This window comes from Geotrypetes seraphini, chromosome 7 (genome assembly GCF_902459505.1).
Source record: "Geotrypetes seraphini chromosome 7, aGeoSer1.1, whole genome shotgun sequence".
Classification (NCBI taxonomy): Eukaryota; Metazoa; Chordata; class Amphibia; order Gymnophiona; family Dermophiidae; genus Geotrypetes; species Geotrypetes seraphini.
The window spans coordinates 45,067,581-45,081,209 of NC_047090.1; the positions used below are offsets into that span (position 1 = coordinate 45,067,581).

Consider the following 13,629-nt stretch of genomic DNA (forward strand, 5'->3'; position numbering starts at 1 on the left):
TAAAAGATAGAAAACAAAGAGAAGGATGAAATGCTCAATAAGTGAGGATGTCATATGAACCTGTAATTAGGATCAGTGTCTTACTCATTAACCATTTTAGGAGGTGCAGAATAATGAGTGAGGTAATCAAATTTGCAGATGGCAAACATAAGGAATCTGTGTGAAATTACATAAGGCCTTGTAAGACAGAGAAATTGAATATCTAAATGGCAGATGAAATTTAATGTACACAAGTGCAAAGTGGTGCAGATGTGAAAAAATAATCCTAATTTATGTAAACACTAGTGTTTAAGCCCGTTACATTAACGGGTGCTAGAATATATGGCTGTCTGTCTTTCTTTCTTTATGTCTCTCTCCCTACTCCTGTTTCTTTCTTCCTTTCTTTCTGTCTTTCTCCCTCCTGCAATTTTTTTCTCTCTCTCCTTGGCACCCTTTGCCTGTCTGTCTTTATTTCTGTGTCTCTCTGGTCCCCTGTCTGTCTTTATTTCTGTCTGTCTCTCTCCCTAGCCTCCTTTGTCTGTCTGTATTTCTTTCTGTGTCTCCCCCCCCCCCCCACTTTCCTTTGCAGAAGCAGCAGTGCTATTTCCCTTCCCCTCCAGATCCCTGTGAAGTAGTAGCAGCATTTCCCCCCACCCACCCCCCATTCCCTTCTCTCCCCCCCCCCCACTTTCCTTTGCAGAAGCAGCAGCGGTATTTCTCTTCCCCTCCAGGTCCTTGCTGAAGCAGTAGCAGCATTTCCCCCCACCCACCCCCCCATTACCTTCTCTCCCCCCCCACTTTTCTTTGCAGAAGCAGCAGCGGTATTTCTCTTTCCCTCCAGGTCCTTGCTGAAGCAGTAGCAGCATTTTCCCCCACCCCCCATTCCCTTCTCTCCCCCCCCACACTTTATTTTGCAGAAGCAGCTGTGATATTTCCCTTCCCCTCCAGATCCCTGTGAAGTAGTAGCAGCATTTTCCCCCACCCACCCCCCATTCCCTTCTCTCCCCTACCACCACTTTCCTTTGCAGAAGCAGCAGCGGTTTTCCCTTCCCCTCCAGGTCCCTGCTGAGTAGTAGAAACATTTTCCCCCACCCCCCATTCCCTTCTTACCTTGAGCTGCCCTGCTCCGTTCGGCCCCTCCCCCTTCCCTTCCCGTGTGCTGGCCTGCTGAGGCTGAAGGTTTTTTTCGGCGACTCCTCCTGTTAAAACTCCCCCCCCTCCTCCTCCCGCAACCGCTCCTGTTCAAAGCGGCCTGCTGAGGTTCGCGGCCGCTGTAACGAACCTCGCAGGCCGCTCTCCAACTCGGTAGCATGTTCCCTCTGACGCGATTGCGTCAGAGGGAACGTGCTACCATGTGGAGAGCGGCCTGCGAGGTTCGTTACAGCGGCCGCGAACCTCAGCAGGCCGCTTTGAACAGGAGCGGTAGCGCTGTTGCAGGAGGATTGGGGGGGGGGGGGAATTCGTGTGCGGCGGCAGGACCATGAGGCGGGATTGAGTTTTTCGGCTTCCCCTATCTGGGGAAACCGCCGTGCCGAACTGAGCTGCGCGTGGGGCCGTAGTAAGCGCGGGGCATGCTGCAGTCTTGGCGGCCACGGACATACGGATCATGGAAGCACGCTGATAAGACTGCGCATGCGCCGCCTACGGTTTTATTATATAGATGCTAGGTTCCCTGGATGATATGTCGACACCTTCAGATAATGTAGACTCTAGCACTCAAATAATCCAATTTTCAAATGAAGATATGAACAATTATCTAATTTAGCTGAAAGAGGTTATCAAACAGCCTTAGTCAACTTCATTTAATAAACTTTTGATATATGTTCACTGGTCCTCAGCGGGCCACCACACACTCAAATACATTCATAGTGAATGGCTTTACGCTCCCACTCGTCATAGGAACCAGCCCGATTTTATATTAAATTTGACTTGCATTAATAACGGTAATATATAAATACTAAAAGTACTTAGCTTCTAGTAGTTAGCTGTGCAGGGAGAATATATTCTAAGTATCAACATGTTTCGCCCGTTAAACTCATTGGGCTTCATCAAGATGTATGCTCCCTAGAAATAGAAAACAAGAAACCTTAGTACCCATACTGACATATAAATAGTGCCCCCTTATTATAGCTAAGTCATATCTATATAAATAGAATCATAGCTCACACTCTCACCTTTAAATGAACTTGTAGCCACCATTGCATAAATGTGAAATGGCGGCCCGACCAAATGTCACATGTTTTATACGTACCCGCCCCCGACGTCAGCTCCCTTACCATTACGGGAGGATGACGTCAGACGCTAAGCACAATGCTACAATTTTCATAGTTTAAGGATAAAGGTAACCCTGAAGAATGACTGGAGGAACACCCCCATGCACCCACTCAACCCTTACAGCAGTGATGTCCATTCCAACTCTGTGTTTAACCCATTAGGGGTAACGGTGTTTAAACGATAAATCCACCGTTGCTCTAACATATTCAATCTCCTTTCCCAATCCCCCTCCTGTTGGGTGACATCCATGCTATCCTGAAGAATGACTGGAGGAACACCCCCATGCACCCACTCAACCCTTACAGCAGTGATGTCCATTCCAACTCTGTGTTTAACCCATTAGGGGTAACGGTGTTTAAACGATAAATAAGGGCCATGGGGTCCAACAATTGCGTTGGAGGGTTATTGATAGCATGGATGTCACCCAACAGGAGGGGGATTGGGAAAGGAGATTGAATATGTTAGAGCAACGGTGGATTTATCGTTTAAACACCGTTACCCCTAATGGGTTAAACACAGAGTTGGAATGGACATCACTGCTGTAAGGGTTGAGTGGGTGCATGGGGGTGTTCCTCCAGTCATTCTTCAGGGTTACCTTTATCCTTAAACTATGAAAATTGTAGCACTGTGCTTAGCGTCTGACGTCATCCTCCCGTAATGGTAAGGGAGCTGACGTCGGGGGCGGGTACGTATAAAACATGTGACATTTGGTCGGGCCGCCATTTCACATTTATGCAATGGTGGCTACAAGTTCATTTAAAAGTGAGAGTGTGAGCTATGATTCTATTTATATAGATATGACTTAGCTATAATAAGGGGGCACTATTTATATGTCAGTATGGGTACTAAGGTTTCTTGTTTTCTATTTCTAGGGAGCATACATCTTGATGAAGCCCAATGAGTTTAACGGGCGAAACATGTTGATACTTAGAATATATTCTCCCTGCACAGCTAACTACTAGAAGCTAAGTACTTTTAGTATTTATATATTACCGTTATTAATGCAAGTCAAATTTAATATAAAATCGGGCTGGTTCCTATGACGAGTGGGAGCGTAAAGCCATTCACTATGAATGTATTTGAGTGTGTGGTGGCCCGCTGAGGACCAGTGAACATATATCAAAAGTTTATTAAATGAAGTTGACTAAGGCTGTTTGATAACCTCTTTCAGCTAAATTAGACACCTTCAGATAAGACATGTTATGAGTTATTTGGAGAGAAATAGAGAATGAAACAGATATCATAATGCCTTTGTATAAATATATGGTGGATTACATCTTGAATGTTGCACAAATTTCAGGTCACCATATTCATAAAGTACAAAGAAAGGCAACAAAATTAATAAAGAAAATAAATTGTTTTCTTATAATGAAAACCTTAACAGATTGTGGCTCATTAGCATGGAGAGGAGGCAACTGAGAGGTGGTATGATAGAGATTTATAAAATCATGTGTGATTTGGAACAAATTTATAAGAAACTATTTGCCGTTTCAGATGGTTCATAGTCTAAAGTGCGCGAGGACAAAGGCGCGCCGACAACCGAGCGCGGACAACTGAGCGCAGGACTTCATCACACCGAAGAAAAACCGTATTTTAAAGGGCTCCGACGGGGGGTGTTGGTGGGGAACCCCCCCATTTTACTTAATAGAGATCGCGCTGGCGTTGGGGGGGAGGTTTGGGGGGTTGTAACTCCTGAGAGGGAAAAGAGGATGAGATGAAGAAGAAGAAGACCTGGTGTGATACAGGTGAAGCAAAACAAGTCCTTTGGATAAAGGTGAAGTAACCAGACCTCATAAGAGAAAAACCCCCTCCCCTCCCTCTTGCTCTAATAAATCAGTATATGAACTGTAAAAGATATTTCATAACCCACTTGCCAGCTGGCCTATAGTGATTGAGAAATGTTCTGTTTCTGAGTTAGCTATGGTAAGCAAAAACTTGTAAGAAACAAGACTTGAATTCCGATGCATGGCACCTGGCCGGATATTATGCAAAGAGGAACACAGCTCATGGTCAGGAAAACAGAGTACTCAAGAACATTATTTAGCAAGATATATCATGTGTTACCACAGCAGAGAAGGAATTTTGGACTCGGAATTGCATATATGGTAAGGGGAAAAGGACATTTGCAGGAAAAGGTTAGGCCTTACGGCAAACTGAACAGACGTATAAGATGACACAAATAGATAAGCCAATAAATGAATCTACTTATGTATTGACGTATAAGAAAAACAACCAATAAAGATGTATCATGTGATTTAGGCTAACGTGGTATTGACCACCAAAAAATGTATAAAATCAGGCCTATAAGCAGAAGTAAGCTGAACAGACATCAGAGGACCCTCAGGCCTGAGGATCACATCTGTTCCATTATATGCTGAATGATTTGAAATTGTAAGCTGTTACTGATTTGTTAATAAATGTATACCTATTGAAACCAGTATATAGTGTGTGGAGTCTCCATTACGAGGTAGGCCTAGACAGCGGCCTACTTCACTCCCCTCATTATACTGGAAACTTAACTTTTTCCCTGTTTTTTAGGGAAAAAGTTAAGTTTTCAGTATAATGTGGGGTTACACCTCCCACACCCCCAGCCCAACATGGCAGCGTGAGGCAGCGCAATCCCTATTAAGTAGAGTGGGGGGGTTCCCCCCACACACCCCGTCAGAGCCCTTTAAAATATGGGTTTTCTTCAGCGCGATTAAGCCCTGCGTTCAGTTGTCCACGCTCGATTGTCGACGCGCCTTTGTCCTCGCGCGCTTTTGACCCATCACCGTTTCAGATAGTCCTAAGTCTTGGAGACATTCCATGAGTTTAACTTATAGCAAATTTAAATAAACTGAAAAGTATGTTTTTGATCAACCTATAATGTAGTTTTAGAATTTGTTGTCAAATGATTTAGCCAAGATTAATACTTTATCTGGATTTTAACATGTTTTAGGCAGATTTCTGGAGGACATGTTTATCAGCAATTAGGATTAAGAGAGGACGTGTTGCAGTGGTTTACTTCATATTTACTGAGATGTTCTTTATGGGTAAAAAATGGAATGGTTGTCTAAAAAGAAATTTTGGTAGGGAGAGGAGTCCTGCACTGTCAGTGTTATTTAACATTTATACAATTGATATAGGAGGAGTGTTTGTATTACAGGTTACGCACAGATGACATATTGGGTTTTTTTTCCTTTAGTAGATGGATATCAGTGATTAGAATCAAGATTGGATAGTTACATGGGAAATATTTTGTCTTGGATGAAATGACTTAGATTGCAACTTAGTAAAACGGGGAAGAGAAGTAGATGTCAGGTTGCTCAATTATTTGAATGTGATGGATGCACGGTTGAATATTAAGCAATAAATGTTTGTGCTGTTGATTCTGTGTATGAAATGTCAGGTATCATGTACTATTCAAAATGGTTTTGCACCTTCTGTATAAATTAAAACCAATGATATCTTTTGATTTATATACTGTTGGTACAGGGAATAATTTTATCCCACTTAAATTATTGTAACGCCCTGAATCTAGGTATATCTTCGGTGAGGTATAGGGCTTTACAGGTACTGTTGAATGGTCACTGCTGCTGCTAGTTCAGCCCATATTACCACAATTTTGAAAAGGTTAAACTGGTTACCAGTGGTACAGAAATAGGTGCCAGCTCTGTGGGTGCTAGAGCACCCCCCAATATTTTTTTTGCAACACTGCCCAGACATCAGAGCTGGAACCTTCCTGATAAAGCTGCAGAGGAAAGCAGTAAATAAGGCTGTCTCTTCTCAGTTACTGCTTTTGCCTTCCCCTGCAGCCCACTGCTCAGACATTCCTAGCCAGCCAATAAGCTGCAAAGGAGGTAGGACCGGTAGCTTAGGAGACACCATTGGTCAGACAGTCCTTTGCCAGCCAGCAGGGGAAATCAGGACAGAAGGTTGATGTCTCCTAAGCTATTGGTCATGCCTCCCCTGCAACCATTGGATGGCTAAGTAATGGCTGAGCAAATGGCTTATAGCAGTGAGCAACGAAACTGGTAAGGGGGCTGAAACACTGCCCATACGCCGAGAGGTTGGATAGGCTGGGGCTCTTCTCTCTGGAAAAAAGGAGGCTCAGGGGAGATATGATAGAGACCTTCAAGATCATGAGGGGCATAGAGAGGGTGGATAGGGACAGATTCTTCAGACTGAAGGGGTCAACAGGCACGAGGGGGCATTCGGAGAAACTGAAGGGAGATAGGTTCAGAACAAATGCAAGGAAGTTTTTCTTCACCCAGAGGGTCGTGGACACTTGGAATGCGCTACCGGAGGAAGTGATCAGGCAGAGTACGGTACAGGGATTCAAACAGGGATTGGACGGATTCCTGAGGGATAGGGGGATCGTGGGATACTGAGAGAGGTGCTGGGATGTAACACAGGTATAGAAAGCAAACCAAGTAATAAGTATAGAAATCCAACCAGGTCGTGCATGTGCAAGACCGGAGGGTTAGGACTTCGATGGGAAGAAAAGACTCAATGGGAAACCAAGGTGGCAAGGGGGCCCCTTCTGGTGACTCAGACAGGCCGTGACCTGTTCGGGCCGCCGCGGAAGCGGACTGCTGGGCAAGATGGACCTGTGGTCTGACCCAGCGGAGGCACTGCTTATGTTCTTAAGAGAGCAGCAGTAGGTCAGGCCTTTAATCTACCATAGAGAGGGGGGAGAAGTGCTAACGGGAGGTACTTGATAGAGTAAGTTAGTGCTGCTTTGATATGGGAAGGTCCTGCATTTGTGTATTGGCCTTGCTGAGGTGATGTCAAAACTGTATTAATATAGTTTGTTTGTTATATCATCAGGCAGGGCTTTAGACATTTTGCAGTAACTGATGTGTTGAGGTGCAAGAAGAGTCTGTTGATTATATAACTCCCAGTCGCATGAGACTGCAAAATCAACAAGCTCTCTGAGAGAGAAAAGGACAGAGTGGCTGAGTATTTGTGGAGTGTGCTTGTATGTGTCTGAGAGGGAGAAGGGCAGAGTGGCTGAGGGCAGGTGGGATGTGTTTGAGAAGGGCAGAGGGCACATCGGTATGTCTGAGAGAGAGAAGGGCAGAGAGCACATTAGTGTGTCAGAGAGAGGGGCAGAGTGGCTGAGGGCACATGGAGGGTGTATCTGAGAGAGAAGGGCAGAGTAGCTAAGGGCACATGGGGAGTGTATCTGAGAGAGATGAGGCCAGAGTGGCTGAGGGCACGTGGGGTGTGTGTGTTTGTCTGAGAGACGGGCAGAATGGCTGAGGACAGGTGGTATGTATCAGAAAGAGGAGAAGTGTCGCTGAGGACAGGTAGAATGTGTCTGAGAGAAGGGCAGAAGGCGCATTGGGGGAGGGGAGGGGGCTGTGTTCGAGAGAGAGAAGGGCTGAGTGCAGTTGGGATGTGTGTGTGAGACCAATCAGATTTCATATTTAATTTTCCCAGAGAAAAGATGAAACTGTATTGGTCACTAATGGCAACTTTTGTTGAGATTTTCCTTTTCTCCTGATCTTATAAATAGACCCTGACTACTGTAAGTGTCATTGTTCATTGTCGCCCAGTTTATAAGAATGACACTTCACCTGGCCCCTTGCCAGTTTATATGAGACTAAAATATAACAGATTATGTCAAGTATATACGCCTTGGTCTATATGCCAGTTCTGTGACCTGTATGTGTTATGTATGTTGCTTAGTTAATTACTATTCAACAATAAAATGTTCATTTTAAAATCTCTGCTACTCGGAACTTGGAGGTATTCGGTTGAACATTTTTTGATCTTGGGGGCAATGATTCCTCTAAGGACCAAGTTCATGTGAGCAAAAATTTATTATCATGAGCAAAGGACTGAGTTGATGGGAGCTAAAATGTTCCATTACATTACCCTGATGGTATTATATATACTGTACATTACAAATTAAGAATTACAAATATAAATTTAAAAAATGGAAAATAAGATTTATTTATTTAAAAATTTATATACTGTATACAGCTATGCAGTTTCCATACCACATATATAAAATCTTGTGTCTGTCTGATTATCACAAATAACATAGACATGTCTAAACAACATCATTACGGTAATCGTCCCTGTTATAATAGGGATAGAGCACAAATTCAATCAATTCAGAAATACAAGCAAGCTTTAAATAATATATTGATGTCAGAAAAATTCTAAAAGACGATAATCAACTGAAATATACCTTAGCATAATAATTGAGTTTTCAGCATTTTCTTAAAATTCATCCTCCCCATACAAAACCGCAGGATACCAGGCAAGGCATTCCATAGTTCTACACCAGCCACAGATATCATTGATGCTCCGACCCTAGCATGCATAGTCGACATGTTACCCTCCAAACTTAATTTCATCCCATTTACATCTCTAAGCTCTCTTCTCGGTTTATAGATCTGGAAGAATTCTTGTAAGATTTTTGGGGAAGCAGGATAAAATGTCTGATGTATAAGCGCAATAATCTTGAACTGCACTCTTTGTTGCATAGGTAACCAGTGTAGTTTCTTCAACACAGGAGTTATATAGGTACTCCTAGGAGCTCCTGTGATTAATCTTGCAGTGGAGTTGATAAGCATTTGCAAAGCCCTCAACTTCCCTTTCACAACTCCTAAGTATAGTGAATTACTATAATCCACCCTACTCAAGATTAATATCTGAACCACAGTACGAAAACCGTGTGCTGGTAATATTGGCTTCAGTCTATAAAGCATTTGAAGTTGCATGTATCCCACCCTGATTATTTTTAATACAGTGGTACCTCAGTTTGCGAGTAACCCGGTTTGCGAGTGTTTTGCAAGATGAGCAAAATACTCAGCAAACTTTTGACTCGCAAACCGAGCACTGCCCCGATCAACGAGCACTTACAGGGGATTCCTCTTCCGTCTTCCAGCCAGCCTTCTACATCGGGTGCTTTCCGCAGGTTGCAGGACCTTTGTCTGGGCCTGTGCGGCCGGGTGCTGTCCCGCCTGCACTTTGCGTGTGACGCGCACAGCATCAATGATCGGCAGCGTGCGGGTGGTGCGGTGCTCGGCTGCGTGGGCTCGGGTGGGGGCTCTTCAACATGTGAGGGGCATCCGACATGGAGGGCTGGCCGGTGGCTGGCATCCCCCCCCCCCCCGAAGCGGCACTATGAGGTTCTCCAGCGGCTGGCATCCCCCCCCCAGAAGCGGCACTGTGGGGTTCTTCGTCAGATGATTCACGGAGGAGGCAGATGGAGGAGATGGCGCTGCAGCACCCGGCACCCGACAGGTATAGACCCCAGGTTCTAGAACGAATCATCTGAGTTTCCATTATCCCCAGTGGGGAACTTTGTTTTGGTGAACGAGCATTTTGGATTACGAGCATGCTCCTGGAACAAATTATGCTCGTAATCCAAGGTGCCACTGTATTTGGTTTTCCATTGTTAAACAGCTATCTAAGCCCACTCCCAGGACAGTCATCTCCTTTTTTACCGGGAGTTTTTCCCCCATAACAACCATATTTCCCAAATCAAAATGATCTCGGCCTTTCACCACCATTACCTCCGTTTTGTTAACATTTACCCCCTCTTTTACAAAGCCGTGCTAGCAGCTCCCATGCAGTAACGGCCCCGAAGTCCACAGAAATTTAAAGGGCTTCGGGGCTGTTGCCGCAAGGCAGCCACTAGTGTGGCTTTGTAAAAGAGGGGGTTAGTTTCAAATTATGTTCACTCATCCAGCTTCCGATCATTTCCATATACTTTTGCAAGCAAAGATCTATATTAGGAAAGTCTTTTATCGGGAAAAAGAACAGAATATCATCGGCATATTTTCTGTTTTGCATACCCATCTCTTTAAATGTCATCCCCAATGAGGACATATAGATGTTAAACAGCATTGCCGATAAGGCTGACCCTTGTAGGACTCCTTTTTTAACTTCCACTATTCTTGACACCACACCCATACTTCTCACTCTTAAATTTCTTTCATTTAGATAAGATGTGAACCATTTTGACATATCTCCTGCTAAACCTAGTTGTTTCAATTTCACTAATAAAATTTCCAAATTTACAGTGTCAAATGCACCAGAGACATCTAAGGATACCATGAGATATTTATTACGTTTATCGATCCCTTCCCTCAAGGTTTCCAATACTGAGATCATTAACAATTTGACACTATGTGCATGTCAGAATCCAAATTGGAACTCATCAAGGCAATTTTTTTGTAGCATATAATCATTTAACTGATTCAATACTACTTTCTCGATTACTTTTCCTAAGAATGGAACTACAGAGATAGGATGAAAGTTTTTTTAAATCCTCAACATCCAAACCCTTTTTCTTTAACACAGGAGTTACAGTTGATTCCTTACATGCCTAGGTAGTTCTCCTTCAGTTAAAGATTTATTAACAAAAGCAGTAACAAAAATGCTTGATGATGATTTTTTATTGAAAGGACTTAAAACATTTTTTCAGTTAGCTCATCTAAATTTGTACAATTGTATAAGCAATTTGTTAATTCATTATACATCATTCTTCCATGATAAATACTATAATTTTTAAATTATCTATAATGTCTAATATTTCTCAATCCTCCCATCCTACCCTCCCTTCTTCCCCCCAACCCCTGTGGAAGGATGTGTGCAGGGGATATGTATAGGGTAAGCACAGATTTATAAATCACAATTTTGAGAAGTAATCCAATTTTCATATGGCCTCCAAATGGTATTATAATTCTGTAGCTGGTTTCTCCGAAGAGCTGTTAATTTCAACATCTGCTGTATATATTGTACTTTAGCCAATAATAATCTCGGCCCTGGTAGTTCTGGTTGTTTCCAAGCAGATGTCAGAACAAGTCTCCCTGCTGTCATTATCAATTGTATCCATTTCTGATACTTCAAAGGCAGGGCCTCTGGTCCTTTATTCAACAAACAGCATTCCATGCTCTTAGGGATTGGAAAACCTAATACTTCCTCAATGAAGGAATTTACTTTATCCCAATAAATCTGTGCTGTAATAAAGTACCACTAAATATGCTCAAAAGAACCTCCTTCTGTACATCCTCTCCAACATTTATCCGATCCATTCTATTATATAGCTTGCAATCGTGCTGCTGTATAATACCAACAAAAAAACCATCTTGTATCCATTTTCTATCATATTGCTGTCTATAGTGCCATATAAAAGAGAATGCAATATTTTAAACCATTCCTTATCAGAATAATTTTTACCAATAATCTCTTCCCAGCGACGTCTTTATTTCAAAGGAGGATGAAGATGCCCCAGTTGTACACTATATAATCTAGCAATGCTTCCTCTCCCACTCTCTCTTATCATTGCCTTCTCTAGATCTGACTGTTGTGCAGCAACTGAGTCTTTTAAAACCACTTTTCTAATAAAACTTTCAATTTGTCTATAATAAAATAGATCACTTGGTACGAGGCCATATTCTTCTCTCAGTAATTCAAAAGGGACAAGTTTCCCATCTTCCAACAATTGGCCTAGTACTTTTAGACCTTTCCTTCCCCAATGATGGAAGGCCACATTAACTTCTTCTGGAGTAAAATTAGGCATATATATAATAGCTACTCCCATAAAATAATTTTTATCTCATAACATCTCCTGCGTACCTGAATCCACAGATCAAGAGTGTATCGTATTACAGGATTAGAGTTCTTGGCTATTATAGAGAGTTGTGAAAATTTAAGCCAAGGTATTGTCCACAACGGAAGTCCTCCAAATAACTCCTGTTCCATACATACCCAGGATTTTTCACTATCCCATTTCCAATTTACTAAGTATCGTAATTGGGCTGCTTGAAATTGTGGTACTGCCATTCCTCCCAATTTTCTAGGTTGATACATCATTGCTTGTGAAACTCTTGGAGTTTTATGGTGCCAAATAAAAGCGAATATCTTCTGCTCTAATTGTATAAAAAATATTTTGGTAAAGGGATTGGTAGGGCTGAAAAAAGATATAATAACCTCGGTAACACCACCATCTTTATTGTTTGTACTCTACACAGCCAAGAAATATTTAGATGTTTCCATCTTTCAAAATCCTGGCAGATCGCTTTCAAAAGTGGGGGATAGTTAACAGCATATAACAGTTCCCTTTCCAACCAGCATCTCCCCTTCCATCCTCTTTATATCTCTCCTCTTCCATACGTCTGCCCCCAATGTCCACCTCACCTTCCATTCAGCATCTCCCTTTCACTTCCCTATTCCATCACCTCCCTCCTCACTGTATCCCACTTCCTCCAATATCTGCCCCCTTTCTCCCCCCTGTTTTATCAAGAACACGATGGATGAGTGATTGGAGGGGTGCTAGTTCTGACTCTACCGGCTGCACGGTAGGACTGAACGGCTGCATGGTCTCTGACTAAAAGTTGCATAGCTTAGAGAGAACATTGCTAGGGAGTACTTGGCCTGAAGAAGTTGGTTTAGAGCATAAATTGTCCCTTTCATTCAAACTGAATGGGAACAAGTAAAAGATGGTTAAAGATCAGAAAGAAAAAAAAGCAATACCTACATTCAACCCTTGTCTGATATTCAATGCAAATTAACTGGCCAGAAATGGCTCCTGGTAGATTAAGTTGCCTGTTTAGGACTAACTGCTCATTTTTAGCAGCTCTTAACTGGTTAGCCGTGCTGAAAATAACCAGTTAATGCTGAACTCTACACAAGCTAGTTTGGGGTATTCCAGGGTGGAGTCAGCATTTGGCCAGTTAGGTGCTGATATTCAGTATTTAACTGGCCAGGTTATCTACATAAATAGGACTGCTTAAATGTCAGTTCTATTTTTATTCAGTAACCCATAACCGATTAAGTAATGAATAACTCTCTTTGTTAGCCAGATCCATAAACCTGAAAATTCAGTGCCAGTGCCTGGACATGAACTGGCATTGAATTTCTGGCTTTGTATCAGGCCCTTAGTATTTCAGTTCATAAGTTTGTTTGTAATTTATTATACAAGCTTTCATTTTACAGAGCCATCTCAGAGGTGTCTCCATTTATCTGAATAAATAGGTTTTAAGGGTGACTTTAAACTTAGCATATGATGATTTGAGTTGTAAGTGAATCAACAACACATTCTATAGTAAGTTACTGAGAGAGAAAAATTCACCATCCCTAGTAGGTTCAAGACTTTCTGAACTAGAAGGGGGAAAAAAACAAAAACCACAAGAGGAATGTACAAAATGAGAAGAGATGAATGGGGTCACTAAAAACTTAATTAAGGAGGAGATGCAGAGTATACTGCTTTATGTACCAGTGTAAGTATTTTAAATTGGGCCTAATATGAGACCCTAAGCCAGTGGTATGGAATAAAGAGAGGTGCAAAGATCAAGTTTAGAAGCCCAGCACAGGAGGCCAGATAGTGGTGTTTTGAACAGGTGGTAAATGTTTAAGAACATAATTGGGAAT

General features: G+C 42.5%; 1 protein-coding gene across 11 annotated transcripts in view; it reads left to right on the forward strand.

Moving 5' to 3' along the window:
* ERC1 (ELKS/RAB6-interacting/CAST family member 1) overlaps positions 1-13,629 on the forward strand; it is a 509,833-nt gene that overhangs the window by 284,510 nt on the left and 211,694 nt on the right. The window lies entirely within an intron of this gene.